The following is an 18,140-nucleotide window of genomic DNA, read 5'->3' as shown; positions in this document are numbered from 1 at the left end:
TAGTAGGATCATTATAACTTTTGCTTACTGGCTTCAAGATTACGTATCTGATTTTTGTGAGTGTACAATCTTAAATGATTCGCGCGTAACCAATCCGACCGCTTCTCTCCTCGACCAGTTCCTCGAGTGTTTTTTTACGTATCTGTAAAAGATGCATTCATGTTGTAGGCGTACATACTTAATTATTGTGAACCCTGTATTCGTGCGATCCTACTTATGCAAGGGATAAAGAGGGTCAGTCTTAATATTAGGCCTGTGCGATTCTCTAAAGCACCTTTATTTTATCAAACGACGCAGTATTTCTAGACACACATTGACAGCGGTTCGTTACGTGCGATTTAACTTGCGTGAAAGCTATACACCGACGGCCATTGTGTTTGAGTTTATCACAATATCATTTTGCATAGTGTGAAACAGGTTTATTAGGTCTAAAAATAGATCCAACATAGGAAACATCGATTTCTTGAACAATCTTACCCTTGGCATGAATTAAAGCTTTTTCTGCTCCTTTGCTCATCATCATAATTAATAACATCATCATCAGCCTGGCTACGCCCACTGCAGGGTAAATGCCTCCCCATACTTCTCCAACTACCCGGTCATGTGCTAATTGTGGCCATGTTGTCCCTGCGAACTTCTTAATCTCATCCGCCCACCTAACTTTCTGCCACCCCCTGCTACGCTTCCCTTCTCTTAGAATCCAGTCCGTAACCCTTAATGACCATCGGTTATCTTCCCTTCTCATTACATGTCCTGCCCATGCCCATTTCTTCTTTGCTCAGATGGAAGCTAAATTGCCATGGAATTCGGTTTTTTGAAGATAGTGCCTTGGCTTTTCATTTAATACTTGTCTAAATATTTTCGGAAAACTGGCAGCTTAGATATTGATCTGCAGTTGCTCCGAAACCGTGAATTAAATTAGATCCTTCCACTCAGAGTTGGGGCAGCTCAATTTTCCCACACTTCTCTGTGCTCCAGCTAGCACTTGTTAGAACTACAATCCGCGTGCCTGTTGGATCCAAGATCATGGCTTACATCGTACAAAGAGGAGCGGTCAGAAATGCAACATACAGGAATTGGCACCTTCTTCCGGCAGCTCCACTAAATCAAAGTCGTTGCTCCGTTTACAACCGTAACATAGAGCAACAGTGCCGTGCTTTGTCAGCCATAAAAACATTGATCGCCCTGCCTAGCACTCAAAGATTCATCCTATTTACTTTTCGAAGCTGCAACATTCATATTTTCCTACCTAATTATCTGTCAAATCTAATTTCTGAGTCTGAGTTTTCTTTCTTTCTGAGTTTCTTTCTGAGTTAGTCTGAGTTACTAACATCATTTTAGCATCCCAATTACCCAAGGAATTAAATCTATAGGACTTCGCTGGCACAAGTGTCAGTGTTAATGGCCACTTGTGCGGCCAGTGACACTGCGATGTTAAGAGCTATTCTTACGCCGGTCTCGGTAGGCCATTGAATATGTCCAGTAGACGTAAATATTAAGACGAGATTCCAGTTTCCAATCGCGTTAGAGACAAATGAGTAGTCCTGCGAGCCATGACATCCGCTGATCGCCGTCCAATCAACGTTTACGAAAGGATTCAACGCCAGAGGCGGCCGACCGTGCAAGTCTGCATCTCTCACTGGCGTGGACGCAGACTGTCAACTAAGGAGGCACAGAATTCCTCCAACCCACGAAAATCTGGATTGTGCACCGCACAGTGCACGCATTGTAACCAGGACAACGCCACTCGACCACGTGGAATGCAGTAGTTCTCGAAGAACAGTCGCAGGTCGTAGCTGTCCGTCTGCAGGTGTCGAAGAGCGGGCAGGGCCTTCAGTACGTCGTGTAAATCCTGAGGCTGAAGTTGCAGGACGCGTAGCGACTTTTCCGTGTCCAATATTAGGTGTTCGAGCCGAGCAAATGGGCGATGTTGACCGTGCTGGAGGCAATGCATCAAGAAGCCAATGCAGACTTCGTCACCGCCGAAGCGCGCGCTGCGAAGCGTGTTGTGCGTGGCCCACAGAAGTGAGTCAAAAGCGCTCTTCAAGACTTCCATTTTGATTTCGACCTTCTCCAGATAAGGGAACGCGTCGCCGTTTATAGGGATGTCATGAAGTGACCCAACGACATTTAGGAGACTCAGGCTCTTGAGCTTGGGGCACAGTCTCGCGATTGTGAAGAGCATCAGGCCACCACAGTTCTCCAGGGCCAGTTCTTTGAGACTCGGTAACGTCGGAAGTAGCTTCCTCAGTTCCTGATCCACCTCGTGGAAGGCAATATCAGGGAGGAGTTGCACCATGAGGCTGCGAAGGTTACGAAACGCCGAGACCTCCGCGAGCATGTTCAGCGAGGTCACACCCACCTGCAATGTTTACGCTCGTTATTGCTGAAAAAAACAAGAACTACAGAGAACCGCAAGGAAGATCTGTGAAAAGATTGTGCCGCGGTACAAAGTGTGAGCACGCCCCGGTTTAACGGAGAAATTAGATGATACTGAAAGGGTTCGCGCCGGTGTTGTAGGTGCACTGTGGGAAGACCGGACAAGTAACATTGCACCCGACATGTTGGCTTGCGCCGAATCAACCTGATGACCTCACAGAACACGTCACTCTTCCCAAAAGACCCGAAATCAGCGGGACAGTCCCAACTTGAGAGTAAATGTTCCGAGTCCCGCACTCACCCAATCGGGGACGGCCAAATGTTCCGGTTTTCGTTTTTTTTCTACAGGATAACAATCAATGCACCAAATTTGCTCTTAAGGATGCCAGGCGGCTCGATATGACCTTCTTTGTCTTCTGCTGCATTGTTGCAAACAGAGTGACGGTTTTGTATTTTTCGTGGTTTTATTTCTGTTCTAGGCCGTAAGCATCAACAATGACTGTATTGCACAGGTAGCCCTTTTATCTATTCCCCTTGTTTATTGTACATAGCGACACGGCGCAACTAAAAATATTTGTGAAGCTTCGTCTCGCGGCTCTTGGTCCAGGCAGGGTCACTCGTCACCAGCCATTACGCTCTCCCTTCTTCACACCCTACCCCCTATCACCTCCGTCCCGACAACCTCCACTCCACAGTTGGAAACCCGAAGTGTGGCTCATCGCTTGGAGTTTTCATGCGTGATTTCTATCGGTTTGCAGTTAATGAGGGGTTTACCATGATGTTTCGCATGTCTTTCCTGACTGTAGTTTGACAGGTTCCCGATCATTTACGCTTTTTATTCAAGTGAGATTTCCGGTTTAGAGACGGGAGCCCCTATCATTTCGATGAACGTAAATGAGATAATTGGTGAATGATGTCACCAGCTTAATCTATGCCACTTACTGATGCGCTTAAACTTTCTGCTGAATTGCATATCACAAAATGCACCATATATGGTTTTTGTAATTTTTTGTGCACTCTGTTCTCTTCCCTATGTTCAACTAAGATGTCCTGCCCAGATCCAGTTGCGCTGAGCGCGTTACATATGAACATATGACAGCTTTTGCTGGGCTCCTCTGTCCTGAATGCACTGTGTGATTCTATAATAATAATAATAATAATAATAATAATAATAATAATAATAATAATAATAATAATAATAATAATAATAATAATAATAATAATAATAATAATAATTACACCGATATCTTTATCCTGATTTTGTTGACGTTGCGGAAAAGCAACGCCACAGGCGGGAAAGATAAAGTACGCAGTGCTGCTTTGTTCAGTTGTTCGATATGCATTGTGTGTTTTGCCCTCAATGAGTTCTTACCTGCAACATTTTAATAGATGGAAACTTCGCAGCAAGCGTGACGTCATCGCCCATCGATGCGTTTGGTAGCCTTTCACTTGGCATGCGATTGTCCAAGAGAAGGCAGAGGTGGATGAAACTCTCCGTTCTCGGACATTGCAAAGCGGCGGGCAAGCCGCGCAGCTCCTTGAAGGAGTTCACGACCCAGAGCGAGTCGATGCGACGTACCTAAAGGACAGTGTGATAAGAGAGAGACGTTCACCATTATCACCGTCAGCAGCAGACTTGAACCGACTGCAACAAGAAAAGGCTCTGCCGGCTGTTTTTAAAATGCCCCCCACCCCGCCCATAAAACTTAGCTGTGCCTGCAGTTTGTCTAATTCCCTCGCTACACGTAATTACCGAACTACATTTGTGAACATGTAATAAACCTGCGGACTGTTCATAAACTGACTGTACGATCACATTACTTACACCAGGACAAGTGCGCATTATCGCCAGCGTAGTCTCAGGACTCAGAAGAATGCAGCCATCGCGCAAGCTGTCAACGCTGCCCACGAGTTCCTTCAGTTTGCTCCGTTCGACCAGCGGTGCTGAGCGATCCCTGCAAGGCTCGTCCAATTCCAAGGCATGTGTGCAAAGATCGTGCTGTAGAGCAAGGATCTCGACGTTCGGGAACATGCGAATAAGATTGTACACCTTGTCCTTGTTGTGTATAATGCATAGCTCCTGGGTTTCTCGGAGCAGCCTGCCGGCGACCCGGCGGTAGCTCTCCGAAGAGTCGAAGGATGCGCATCCGCAGAACAGAGCCTTCGAAATCGTCACCCCACGTAGTAATCCTGCCTTCGATGCCGAAACCAGAGATCTCTGGTTCGCGACTAGGAGGAGGCCATCCTCGTCGGCGATCGAGAAGCCTTCTGGAAGAATCACGTCTCGCGCCCATGCAGTGTCCAGTTTGAGGACGATGTGGTCTTCGGCGAGCGTCAGGACGTGGGGATCTCCGAACTCTCTGACCAGCTCCATTTTGCGGTGGATGCGCGTGTACGCTCAGTCGGCAATGCCTGGAAGGAACAAGAGGATAATCTGTTATAGTCTGCTCTGCAGACCTTTTCCAACGTCCAGCTAAGCCTTGCCGTAGACTACGCTGGACAGTTGTGTGACCTAGCGCTCAGTTAGAACTCCCATTGTTGCGCCTTCTCTGGCGCCGCAGTATGTAGAAATAATCTAAATGCATATGGTGAGAACGGAAGCAAGTGAGGCTGAAGGAGAGGAATGGAGCAATGATAGGGAAAATAATGATATGAGAAATGCAAGGTAATAGAAGTGCATCTAGACTGCTACCCTGTTCTAAAGGCGGGCTAAATATTAAACAGACAGGGAAACAAAAGTGAATAAGAAACGCACACACACTATACAAAGAGTGCCAGTGCTACAGTCGTTTAAAACGTGAATTGAACATTGGACCCAGAGTAGTGCCTTGATCACTCTCTCTTGAGTTGACTTGAGTGGTTGTAGGCTACTGGTGGGATTAGCCTTGCAGTAGCTGCCGGCAATCGCTCCACCGTAGCGACACTTAAAATACATATATTACATAAAACAGACACAGACCTCCCAACTACACATAGTCACTCCTAAGGTCACCAGGTGGAGGCCAAATCTGTGTCCTGCAGGTAATTTAAAAGAAGGCGAGAAGCCTCCTTCCTATCTAACCTGGTTCCCGCACGGGAAAACAATGTCCTGAAGAGAACTGTGGGAAATTCCTCTCTTCATGAGGGACCCCAATAACACACTCCTTTCCGCGTTATACAGAGTACAGCACATAAGGCAATGTTCTATGTCACCGCACAGACCACACGTTGAACATAACGGAGACAACGCCAGGCCAGTCTTATACATTCACGCAGGGGTACGAGCAGAGCCCGTGCGAATGCGGAGCAGTAAAGTGGCTTGGTTTCTTTTAAGACCCTTGGTCACACATGGCTTGTGAGGTGAGCTCCACACGCGACGACCGTATAGACCGGCACTTGAGGAGCACCTGCACCGAATGCCATTATTAACGGGAAAACTACCTGCACCGAATGCCATTATTAACGGCAAAAGCTAGAGCCAGCGACCGCAATAATTTGCTGTAGGAAGGACAACAGCAACGACCGGGTGTGAAGTGTTGCTCACTGCCACAATTGTAATGTTTAGCATGGTCCGTCAAAAGCTCCATCATGCCACGGTCGCAACGAACGTTTTTCAGAGTTCATGATAACCCACATTAGGAGAGATATTTGAAGAGAAGGATAGCGGGGATCAAGACAGACATGCTTGAAAGTTCGCGTCGTCGAACATTCCATGTCGACGTTCATTATCATTATCAAGTATACATGACGAGTGAGAAAATTCGCACTATGCACGAAGGGTGCCGTATGGACAGTGAGAGAAGGGCATTAAGATATTGCCCGCAAGATCGAGCAGAGTCGCTGCCTGACGGACACTGGCGGAATCACGAATAGTGTGGATTGCTCCGCGCGTCGTCTATTGCACTCTACGTGTTTATATCTTCGCGCGCGCGTCCTGCATAAAGGCGCAAAAGCTGGTTTGCAGATGCTGGTCAGTAATGCGAGAGCTGTTAGAAAATATCAGGCAGACTCAATTGCAGCTGACATCCACGTAAAGCGAAGTAATCTTGGCATGATTGGCTCATGCGTGTGTATGTACGAAATGTGGTTTTTGAGTTATAAATATTAGTATAAGAAAGCAGCACGTGCCAGGTCGTGTTGGCAGTCCTGGCTGTATTCCTTTTTGTAGTAGCGAACATGTTTAAAAGAGTTCCTTCCGTATGCATTACTTGATTTCTCTAACTTCTTGTGACTTCCAAAGTTACAGAGGTCCTTACACATGACCGCCTGCACCACATGCACAAGGCCCTTCCAGCCGTTACGTAAACCTTCACGCCGACTTACAAAGAAGACTCATAGAAACTCTCATATCAAGATAGCCTAATTATACACCTTACTGTGAAAGAACGAGCGCTTGGGGTCAGCTAGCAAGCGACTTGTGTTTCCCCTTACAAAAGCAGGAACGTCGACTTACCGTTTTTCAACAGTGCTTTGGGGAAGGGGAGGGTAGGTATCGAAGCAGAGTCCACTACATCATGCTGTCGGGTGCGTCGTATTTAGCGCTGAAATTAGTGGACGGAGAAAGCGAACTTCTGCCTAGCTACATGCGTTGCCTGTGTTGACAGCAGTGAGTTGGGAGATGCGGGCTCTTCTGGGATCGATGTTAATTGAGAGCTACAAACTGTGAATCACACAAGGTTCTTGGTACGAAAAGAACGATGCTGAAAGCAAAACTGTCATCCGTGGTATGAGCCGTTATGGGACGCACGCGGCGTAGACAGCCTACGCCAGTTTCGTATCTCGGGCACTTTCGAGTTCGCTGCAACCAAGGTGTCCGATACCGCGCCGTCGCCGCCAGCCAACTGAAAACAACCAAAAGCGCTGGCCTTGAACGGTGCCTCTGGCACGGGAGTTACGGAGTAAGGTTTCACACATGGAGACTAGCGTCAAACTCGGCGCCATGGAGGAAGAAAACAACTACCGTATTTATCCGAATATATGGACCGACCTTCTTTCTGTTTCAAAAAAGTTAGCCGAACTGAACAATCGACCTATTTGTTTTACCAAAAATTATCGGTCTATGTTTGTGAACAAAGCTAGGGAAAATACCGAGCTAATGGAATCCCCCCGTTGCGCAGCCGTAAAGCCAGTCTGGAGCCAGCATTTATGGAGCCAGTCAGACTCGCTTTACAAAAGGTTGCATATCCAGCACACTCGATGGCACCGAGGACGAGGTAATTTCGCTATGAAGGGTGTGTATGAAGCATGCGACGAGGACGAGGTCTGTCCAGTTCCGGCGAGGATGCAGCTTGGAGCATCGACTAGACAGATTTAGCAGCCTACCGTATAGTAAATAAGGGTGCGTTATGTTCAAATTTAATCATTTTTCTAAAAAGGTACCAGTCGACCTATATTCGAATTATATATTTGTATATACATAATTACGCAGCTGATAGTAAAGGCTTGCCGGCGAGAGCCGCGCCATCTGTCGCAGCAGAAGCGCAACTATGGGGCGTACGGGGAAGAGGCAGCCTGTAAGCCAGCACCTTTCACGGCTTTGAAACTGGTCGGGCCACAGAATGGTGTTGGAGTATTCAATAACGGAATGGATCTTTTTGAAAAATTCAGCCGACGCTTACGCTTGCCGTTCCGCGTCGTGGGCCTTGTTCAGCCGGCAGCCCTGAAATGATCGGGGACTGCGTTTTCGGGGCTCGTACGTTGACATTCCTAGTGGCATCGCCTGATGTTTGCGTCAGTCTTTCGCCTTTCCGAAGAGGCCTCGTTAAGATATCTTCGTGGACAAGTTAGGGCGAGGAAATCGACAACTAAATCGAGAGTAACGTAAAATGGACCTCCTCTCTAGATTGCTGCTCCGGGCAATCTGAATTCTTGCATTCTGATTCACCCGCCAACGCTTCATCGGCTTCATCGCTTCTGCTCTCCCTCTGGCAGCCTGGGCCAGCTCCTATTGCTTCAGCATCCGGGGGAAGTATGCGCCTGGGAGGTGCTGTTCGCCTGGAGCGGTGGTGTCTGGATAAGCGGACCAATTCACTCTGAATTGCAATTGCAATTGCAGTTACCTGTGATTAGCTTGATGCCTGTCACCGACTTGCGCTAACGCTGCAACGCACAATAATAGTGCGCCAGAAAGAAGTCCGACGTGAAGCGTTCTACATTTCAAAAATCCCAATTTGTCTACCTTAACACACCCCTAATCTGTTTCGCATTTCGTTTTCTTCGAATTATCGCCGCGGTCGCAATGATCCAGCGATATACATTGAAAGTTCCGGGCCGAGGATATAAAGGGCACACTTCATCGTTACCTCTGTATATTAGCTCGAGAAGCGGTTAATCGCCTTGAGCATGCTAAAATAAGTGAAAATTGAGGACTTGTAAGAGCGTCGAAGCAGTGCCACGAAAGAGCGAGCTACTTGAATGCCAATGTCAGTCGTGCTCGTAGACTATGTTGAATTATTATGTCAAAGCGTAACTTCATATACGGCGTGTTGACATCCGAACAAACACATGATAATTATTTTCATCGCGTTGAATGTCGCTGCTCCAGGACACAAAAAGAGACACGCTCTTTCTCACCGAGAATGATTCGAGCGGCATAGAACACTTCTCGTAGGTGGAAGCGAATAAATTTGTTATTGGCTAAATGCAAAATGCAAGCCATTTGTATTGCTCTAAGAAAGGCCGCGCATGCAGTTTCGATGCTAGCACAACACGTGCAGACAAAAAGCAAGCGCCTCCGAATCATAATGGATTGAATTTCAAATTTGCCTTACAACCTTTCTCCCTTTTAGTACGGGGTGTAGAGACACCCGACAAAGTAAACGAAATGTTACCAGACGAATCATGCATTTTAAATTGCACGGAGTACCTTCTTTCTCAAGCCTGTTAAAAAAAACTTCAGTTTGAATTTACATGATTAACAGGTCTCAAATGTTTTACGCATGTCCATAGCTTAGCTCTTACTAAACACACTTATCACGAATGCTGTCGGCTGTCACGGAAGAATTTTTAAATTCATTCATGCAGACTTCTCATCACATGTAGGTATACGTTTTGTTCAATGACTTATGTAGCATATATGGGAACTAGTCCAAATTGCCTTTTTGTGCAGCCATCTACAAGGCCGTCTTTGAAAGCCACCAACCACTTGCTAACTTGCCGTGCTTTTTGTCAAGATCTCTCAAAACGTTTTAGTAGGTTGTGATTTCAATATCACGCAAGTTCAGCATGTACAAAAACGCTTTTGTGTGACCTTTGTTACCGACACGTTACAGCAATCTGTACACGTGCGAGAGAATCAGAAACAGATGGACCAAAAACGGATGGATCAGAAGCAGAAACAGATTGATCAAGCCAAATCAAATTTTATTTCAAACCCATGGAAGGAAGAGGTAGTCGGTAAAAGCTGCTTAGGAACAGCTTGAGAAAGCCCGGTCCTTCTATGTACAGTTCGATGGCGTTTTACATACACATGGCAAGCGAAAAAAATTCAGACATGTCGACAGCAACTGCTTACATAGCACATATGGCAGAAATAAATGACGTACGGAATACAGTACATAAAAGCATAAGGTGCTCTTGAAAAAAAAACGTGATAAAAATACCAGAACAGATCAAGAACTACAGCACGAGAACAAACACAATTGCACGTGTATAAAAGTATGCGGTTATAAAGATGAAAAAAATAACGCAATACAAAGAAAACGATAAAGAAAGCGGAATTCACTAATTCTCAGGTTACAACACGCATCAAAAATGAAGAGCGCACTCACAATTTTTTCAGTGCCTCTTATAGCAGAGCAGTAAAACGCGTGGTGCATAGCTTTCGAAAGATAAAGCGCCAACGGTGACAACACACTAAGAAGGAACAGACAGGACAAGGCGCTTCCTGCTGAAGGAACAAAAACAGGAGTGCCTTGTCCTTTATTTGTTCCTTCTTGGTGTGGCTGTCTCTGTTGGCGCTTCATGTTTTGAAAGATTATAGCAGAGACAATAGAGTCAAAGCAGCTTGAGGGCTTGTCCTACATAAGTCGCGTGATTATTATGTCGAGTAGGAAAAAGGCAGCACATGTAGTACGCTTGATTTCGTAAGTGCAGACAACTATACAGGACCCGAGCGGGCCGATAACATACACAGCAATACGGCAATAAAAGAGCGAATAAGAAAGAGGAGGGAGACGCGCAATAAACGAAGGTAACGAGAAAGCGCCCACGAAAGTTGAACAAACGAAAAAAATAAGAAAATCTCTGAAGAACCTGTAGCGCTCCAGCGGTCACCGATTGACTTGCCATTGCAATTCCTTTCAGCGTGCCGGATCACATGGAAAGTGGAAACGCCGCTGCAATTCTTTCCGTCAATCGAGTGCGAAACGAGACACAATACACCGCCATAAAGGGATCCCTCAACTACGCATAGTTTAGCTAAAGGAGCGGTAGCTACTACTAAAGTTTTTTTTTAAACGGCCGGAAGAGTAAAGCATACAGATGTTTTGACCCAAGATTGTTCGGTACGGAAAGCGGGGCGTGGGACGAGTCGAACGGTGCTTCTACCCTGAACGGCGTCGCTGCCAACGAAGCAAACACAGAGTTAATCCAACCAACTCTAGAGCAAAGCCGCCCCGTAGTGCCCATGCATTGAAATCGGCTACCGTAACGGCGCCGACTTATTCATACTCTGTGCGACAAGATGCACAGACGACGAGATGCAATTCAGACGAGACGCGCAATCAACGCGATCCCAAGTCTCGCTCAGTATGTTGGAGCCATCTAGTTTAGGCGCCTGTGATGGCACCCGTGCAAGCACAGCAAATTTTCATCGTAATGTTAGAAATGGCCATCCGATCTTTCTGAAAGATGTACGGAATGAACTTTACACGCTGTTCCTACGTACGCACTTCGTGTTAATGCTTGTTCTTGCATAATATTTTGAACATTCCTAGCGTTGAAGAAATGAGTCGTAGCAACGTGGCGGCGTCCTTGTGGTTGCAACCTTTTCGCTTAATTTTTCTTCTAGAGTTAGTATACTAACTCTACGGAGGCATCCTGCACCTAATAGTCATGCTGACGAACGTATTCACTGCGGCCGGAGTGTCATGAAGTTTTGTTGCGGCGTGGTCACGGCTCGCTTTTGCCTTTGCACTGAAATGTCTGGGTGAAACAGGACCTTCAAACCCGCAAGCGGTTCGGTGAACTGTTGACCGCGAAGGAGAATGCATAACCCGCCAGAAGTACTGCCTTACGTGCCATGGAGGCAGCAACAAAGCGATGTGAGGGAAATGACTCGTAGGTTCGAGCCGCAGAAGCAGAAGCGCATCGTCTTATAACCGTGATCGAACCGATCAGTCCGGTTGCATTTCATGTTCTCATGGATCAAAGTGGTTTGAGACCTGCAACGGCCGACGGGTGTCTGCTGTTTTCCTAAGCCCGTAGTGTACTTTGAAGACATGCATACGGCAAACACGAAAAAAATTATTCGGACACGTCGACCTTCCCACGCGGGTCGGTGGAAAGGTGCACCCCAACTTGCAAACGGAACCCTGATTTCCATTTATCCCAAGAGGCACTGAGTAGTTAACTTTATTATTTTTAGCCTCGTTCTAACAGTATATATCCGTACTTATTTTCTGAAAGGCCAGTGCACATTACTGCTTATATATTGTGAGCTACTATGTGATACACGGCATGACCAATCGCAGAGCGTAGTTGTCGCCAAGTAACCATGGATATCCGGGCAGCGTCGGACAAGCACCCTTTCTGCATATTCAAGTTCTGCACGGAATACCCTTCAATGTCAAGCGTAGGTAGAGCTTGAATGCATTCGGCTATAGCGACCAAAATAAACGAAAAATGGACCTACACCCACTTTCAAATAAAAATAAGCTTTTATTAGCTAGTTATATATAAAGACCAAAAAGCGCACATATGCATAATGTTGAAGGAACAAACATATATATGCTGATAAAAAAGAAACTTTGCAATTCAAATAGTGCTACAGAGGTTAGGCAACAGAGGAATGAAAATAATGGGATATAATATAGCTCTTCAGGATGTTAAAGTCTAACAAATTTGGAAAAGACAATGAATTGGAATTACGTGTACTGTGATTATCATACTTGTTTTCCTTCGTACTGTAAAATACTACAAGGAGCTTCAGAATAAAGAAAAGAAACACGTCACAAGCAAGAATATGTTTGTCAGAAGCCACAAAAAACAAAACAAAAACAAAGAATAAGTATAATGCATAGTGGTAGTGTACGAATCAAGGTATAAAATGTAAAAAATGAAACACAGCAACAGAACCCACCTGCAGAGATCTATAAAGCATCAGATATTTTTATTAATGCATCAGCAAATCTTTGTAAAAGTAAATGAAAAATGTGTGCAGATAAAATTAACGAAAGAAGTTTTGAGAGGACAAAGCGAACATGATACAGTAACATATGTATGAGCCATAGAAGAGCCGAAGTGCAATCATTTAGAAAAAATGACAGAAGCATCACTGGATAATACAATCACATTCCAAGGCAATCTGTTGAAGAACAGGTTCGGTGAAAAAGTCATGCAAACGTGCCTTGCAGGCGAATGCACACATTTTAGTGGAGCCAATAGGTTGCTCCACAGTACGTTTCTTAATGCCAGTTGCAAAATATCTTTACAAGCCATTAAGATGTTTGACATGGTTAGAAACCTCAAAGTGCATTCTTATAGAAGATCAGTGCTTTGAAATAACGAAAATCAATAAATCCGGTTGTAGGTTAAAGAAACATTTTCTGAACAATATTAAGTACGAAAGCTAGCGTCGCCCTAGACACACAAATTTAAAAGAATCAGAATTGGTGATAAATAACACGGAACAATTATTTTTTTTTCAGGAAGTAGGAACAATTATACTAGCCATAGTGAACAGACAAAAAGAACCGAAATGTAACCCAAATGCTACTGCTACGTGCTTACAGCAGCACCTGGTCCGCAAAGTCGTCTGCATCAGCCACCATCTAACATGCAAAGTTTATTTTAAATGTGAGGCATTTCTTGGCAAACATTTGGCACTTTGGCAGTGTATTTTTCTATCTATCCGCCTACATCTTGGTACTCCCATGGTCGTCTCGTTAACTTGGTATGTACCAAAATTGGCATAGTATGACAAGAGTGTATGACGAATAAATATGGTTGCTCATGCGATGAATATCATTACATGTGTGTCATGTAGGTCATGAAACAGCCGCCTACGTCATGCTGCTCTCATGGTCGTTTCATTGATTTGGTAGGTACCAAAATTGGCATAGTGCAACAAAAGTGTACGACGAACATAAATCATCGACCATGACATGAATATCATCAGATGTGTGTCATACAGGTCATGAAACAGTCGCCTACGCGTTGGCGCTGTCATGGTCGTTTAGTTAACTTCGCATGTACCATAAATGACATAGTATGACAAGAGTGTATGACGAACATAATTGGTTGGCCATGACATGCATGTCGTGTAAGTCATGAAACAGCCACCTACTTCTTGGTGCTCTCATGGTCGTTTCGTTAAGTTGGTAGGCTCCCCGCACACTGCTTCGCATAACATCGATTTCCCCAGGTCGTGGGAGCTGCCGGCTTTTATTCGCATACGTATCTGTCTCTGGTCCTGAAAAAAAGCCCTAGGTTGTTTCCAATGTTATCGAGACTCCCTCGCTTCGCCAATATTAGCCAACACCACTGCGAGGGCACCTGATAACAAGAGTGACAACAGCAGCTCCCCGTGTAGCTCTGCTATCGGGGGATAAATATCATTTTGCTGCGCCGTATGAAAGATGGACGATAGCGCTTTGCTACAAGTCGACAGATGGCTCTTGGTGTTTTGAATATCACATCTACATCAAACCTTGATATATAAAGACAGTAATAAATGGGTGAAGATTAGTGCACTAAACGTAAGCAAGATACATTTGGGATATTAGTGGCGCCTATTTAAAGAAGAAGCAGAGTGCTATCAAATAAAACACAGTATATAGGGTGTTCTATTTTAGGTGCACCATATTTTCAGAAATCGCCCGTCGAAGATAGCCCGATTCTACCTCCTTCAAATAAATTACACGATGAGGAAGTGATTAGTTCTACAAAAAATCAAATGCGGATTTAAATGATTAAAAGACAAGAATTTCAGTTTTTTTACTAATTAACGCAGAGCACATATCACACACTACGAATTGTTGCTAATCAGTTTGCAAGGGATATCAACTTGGAACGGATTCTGAGGATGACACCGGTTCTGAGATATGCACCATGACAGTTGCGGCAAAAATGCACTGTTGTTACACTTACTTTTTTTTATAAAACGCAATTTTATGCATTGTAGCACAAAAGTAATGGAATTCGGATGAATTTTGCCGGTCACTTTGAAAATTGATATATCGAAATAACTTAGTATTGGGAATTTGTAAGTCGATGTATTTTATGACTCACTAAAGGCACAATTTGTAGAATGAAATATGTGCCGCAATGTTCATAATAAGTTAATTAGCGTAATTACATTCATTGTTCAAATGAGCGTTTTGATTTCTCGTAGAAATAATACCCGATTCATCCAGTGGTTTAGCTCAAGGGCTAAAATTGTTTTATTTGCCAGAAGCTACTTTTAAAAACTTGGTTCTGCTAAGAAATCACACGTGATAAAGTCTCAAAACGAAGTAATGATGAATCACGGTTTTATTACAGATATCACGGAGTTGGAAATAGTCAAATTTAACCATAGCATTGTTATTTGGGAACTCAAAAACTATATTCCGAAAAGCACGTGGCACTTCCCACCACCTCGTTTCATAAATTTTACTCTTCATCATCACCGTATTTACTTCTCTACTACTACCAATACCATCATCACCATCATCATCAGCATCCCCTTTTTCGATGTGACATAGGCCTAATAAACGCCTTCGAATCGATAGTCTATCAACTCAACAGTGAAGTTGGCGTAACTACACGGCCAGTTCCAATGGCTGTTGAGTAAATAGCTTATCGACTCGAACGTGGGCGGAGCGGAACTCTATCAAAACTTTAGTCCTTCGAGTGACAAACACAAGCGTGCTCGTCAAGGACAAGTTTACGCTAGCGTGCTATAAGCAAAGTGTTCGAAGAAATAAAAGGATACCAAGAAACTATTACCTTATAAAAATAATTTATTTACTTGCACAACTAATGATCGGAACTCCCACATCAGGAATCAACAACGCCAAAAAAAGAAACACTGCAGCATACACAATGTTGCCAGATCTCTGAAGAAACTCCGACAACGATCTGCAGAATATGTGCTGACGAGACAGTAGCTTAACGAAGAACAATAATTTTTGCACGTTGCCATTTTAAGATATTTCAAAATTATACAACAATGAAATGCGATCATTAGATATTTGGAATTATTTTTAACGCTAGAAGTCTCTATTGTGGATGCGGAGTACTGGCTCGCTTGAGTGGCACAAGAAGTGGTTGGTGTCAGATTACTAAAATGATTTTAACGGCCCCCCAGTTTTCAGTGCGTATAGTAGCAGTACATTTCTTTCGAGTCGAAAGAGCTTGAGAATCCCGATGACCATAGGCTCGGTAGCAGCTGAAAAAGTGCCCGTGTTACATGCGTATCACACAGCCAGCAAACAGCTGTCAGTCTGAGGAACGTACAGAACAACTGCCTCGTGAAAGCTGTATTGCAAGAACACTATCACTAACTAAAGCTGATAGAAAATGCATGCTTTCATTTGTTCAGCCTCCTCGCGAGGGTAGATGGCCTTCGAAAGGGTGCGACTACTGTGGGTCTAGATTTTAGGATAACGTAAGTTCCTCATATTACCAAGAAAGTCACAGTTTTGCCCGAAAGACAAAGCATCGACTGCGATAGCTAATTAGTAGACAGCTGTACGAAATAACGATAGTAGTTTTATCAGAAATCTAATGTATTAAACATTCGCTTAGTAACCAAATTAAGAAGCATTTTGTCACGCACGTACAAACATCAACATATCTAACGCGATGAGAGCTGAAACTCGATCTCCAATCGTTGGCGTCAGCAAGAGCGGCAGCAGCAGCGAGCAAATTGACATTCGTGCTGCCTCTCGCGTCAACGCGAACTAAGCGACGAGAACACAATGCACACGAAGCTATCAGTCCTGGGCGTACCTAGATTGTGTACTCATCGCAGACCACTTTAAGTATAGGGCCCGCGCAGCTGATCGCAGATCACTCTCAAAACAGGGTCTTCGGGGCCGCGCTGAGCCGCGTCATACGCAGCCGCTGCCGTAGTAGAACCTCCTCCCCTCTGCCTTGGTGCCTTGCTCAGTGGAGGACGGCGCGATTCGTCCCCGCCTTCCGCTCTTGCGTGCGCGACATCAAGCCACCATCATCGGCTCGCCCTCGCACCTACAGCATATGGCGCGTGGTCACGGCTTACCGCACTTGGACTTCATACGAAGCATCACGTTCTCGTCGGCGGTGGCAACGAAGGCGGATATGCGTATGGGGTGTCCATATAACTCCTACATGAACAATAAAAGAAACCCTAGTTTATTTGAATATATTCAGGCGATGGTGCTGCCGGAGCATAACAACTGCTTAGGCCCCACCGCCTTGTATACTCTTTCCGCTTTGCGTTTTGCATTTAGTACTCGGAATCCGGCGGGAAAAGAGCAATGGTGACGGGGAAAGTCACACAGTCGAAAATATATCCTTCGTCCTTGATCCTGATGGTGGTAAGGAGCTCACCGTCCTGAAAAAAGAAAAGGCGCCATCGTCATCTGCAGGCTATCATAGAGGGACCCACAACCAATTTTAGAAGACTCAGCTTTTTATGGCGTACTGAAATGGTCATTTTCCGAAGTGTTTATGCTTGCAGCGGTTACCTCCAGACGCGCGTAGAAGTCTTAAGCCGAGACCACACGTACGCTTGCGGACGCGCGCTAGCTCGCGTCCGCGCGCCTAGCGCCTGCCGCGCCTCGCGAGTAATGGTGGTTTGCATCCACAAAGACGCGCGACAGCGCGCGCTCACTGGGCTCACTCACAGACGCCTCGGCAGGCGCCGCTTCGTACTTTGTTACTGACAGCGTTTCAAGAAGCTTCGATATTTATAAACGTAATTGTTATATTTTTATAGCTGTTATATCAGTGCAAAAAGGAAGGAAGAATCACATTCTTGCTTGATATAAATCTGCTTCACTGAGAGTTGAACGCTCTGCGCCGTAGCTGCGTAGCCCGGCGCGCCGACGCGAGGCAACCCAAGCGCGCGATAACACAGAGGAGCTGTGCCCCGAGATCACGCCGCGTTTCGACGCGTACGAGCCATGCCTCACCGTGTGCGCATGCGTGGACGCGTGAACGCGAGCTTGTGCGCGTCCGCAAGCGTACGTGTGGTCTGGGCTTTATAAGCAGAAATTTTCGATCTTAGCAATCTCTAAAAGGAATACAGGAATCGCAACACCAGCAACACTGAGAAGTGAGAGGGACGCCTATAGCCCGCCTCGCAAATTGGGAGAGCAGAACTGGTAGTTGCTTTCGCAGGAGCGAATGCAACGTTCACTAACCATCTGTATTTTTTTTCACCTCGTCTAAAAATGAAATGCTGCTGTTATAAGTTGCTGTATCTGTTACTTCTGCAAATCCTGCTGCTAGGTTGAGTGGATGGATGGATGCTATGAGCGGGCCCTTTGAAACGGAGTGGTGGGATGCGCCACCAGGCTCTAGTCCTTATTTTGCCCAATGCCCTGTAAGTGTGGCGCCCTCTTTTCTCCATCAGAGCAAGTTCGAATCGTGCT

The sequence above is a fragment of the Dermacentor variabilis genome, chromosome 11 (genome assembly GCF_050947875.1).
Source record: "Dermacentor variabilis isolate Ectoservices chromosome 11, ASM5094787v1, whole genome shotgun sequence".
Lineage (NCBI taxonomy): Eukaryota > Metazoa > Arthropoda > Arachnida > Ixodida > Ixodidae > Dermacentor > Dermacentor variabilis.
The sequence above is the reverse complement of the archived record's forward strand: the minus strand, read 5'-3'. Positions refer to the sequence as shown.